Genomic DNA, 884 nt, shown 5'->3' with positions numbered 1-884 from the left:
TTTTACATAATATTTTATCTTTAAAAACCAAACAAAAAACAAACATTATAACATGAAAAAGATTTATGCCCAAATTTATAATATTCTTTTTTAAAAAGGACACTATTCACCAATACGTGAACAGAAACTGTATGTAGGTTGAGGGAACAGATTAGAGACACCAAACCCGTATTGTTAGGAGGTCACTAGCATGATAAAGTCCTGTTTGATACAAAATATTAAAAATAAAGGATATAAATTAAGAGTGAAAGTAAAAAAAAATGTATTTAAAAAGTATTTAATATAAGAGATTATTTGTTATATGGGATTGAACAAACTCATGTACGTGGGATTGAGAAATATCATGAGGAGATAGTATTCTCCAATACCACTTTTATAAGTTGTCCAATCACATATAACAAGTAATTATTCATATTAAAATCATAATCCTTATCCCTTATTTTTAATATTTGTATCATATCAAATGGGACCAAAGAGTTTTTTGAGAAGTGTGCAACTCCACCTATTCTGAGACACAAAACATGAGATGTTATCAGAAGCCACCGTCAACCAGGCGCCCATGGCCTAATGGATAAGGCGCTTGACTTCTAATCAAGCGATTGTGGGTTCGAGTCCCACTGGGCGTGCATCTCTCCCTTTTTTCTTTTTTAAAGTTTTTTTCCGCTCCATCTTTTGATATAGGAAACAGTAAAATAGGGGTTGAGTCTTGGGAGAAAGATTAAAAAAAAAAAAAGCTAAAAATTATTAAATTTCAAATTAAATTTGATAACAACATTTTATTTGATATTGATAATACTGAATTACAAATAATAAAAAAATTTTATTGACATTTCTTATTTGATATTTGTAAATTTTAATTTTTTTTATTGTGTGTACACGTATAG

At 28.7% G+C, this 884-nt stretch overlaps 1 non-coding gene across 1 annotated transcript; it reads left to right on the top strand.

The window, feature by feature from the left end:
* The first annotated feature begins 553 nt into the window (after nt 1–553).
* Nucleotides 554–626, top strand: TRNAR-UCU (transfer RNA arginine (anticodon UCU)). Its single transcript has one exon. It is a non-coding gene; the product is annotated as a tRNA-Arg (tRNA).
* Nucleotides 627–884: the final 258 nt, after the last annotated feature.

This window comes from Neltuma alba, unplaced genomic scaffold (assembly GCF_004799145.2).
Source record: "Neltuma alba isolate B1F8T4 unplaced genomic scaffold, ASM479914v2 tig00006960_pilon, whole genome shotgun sequence".
Classification (NCBI taxonomy): Eukaryota; Viridiplantae; Streptophyta; class Magnoliopsida; order Fabales; family Fabaceae; genus Neltuma; species Neltuma alba.
This window is presented reverse-complemented; position numbering and strand designations above follow the sequence as displayed.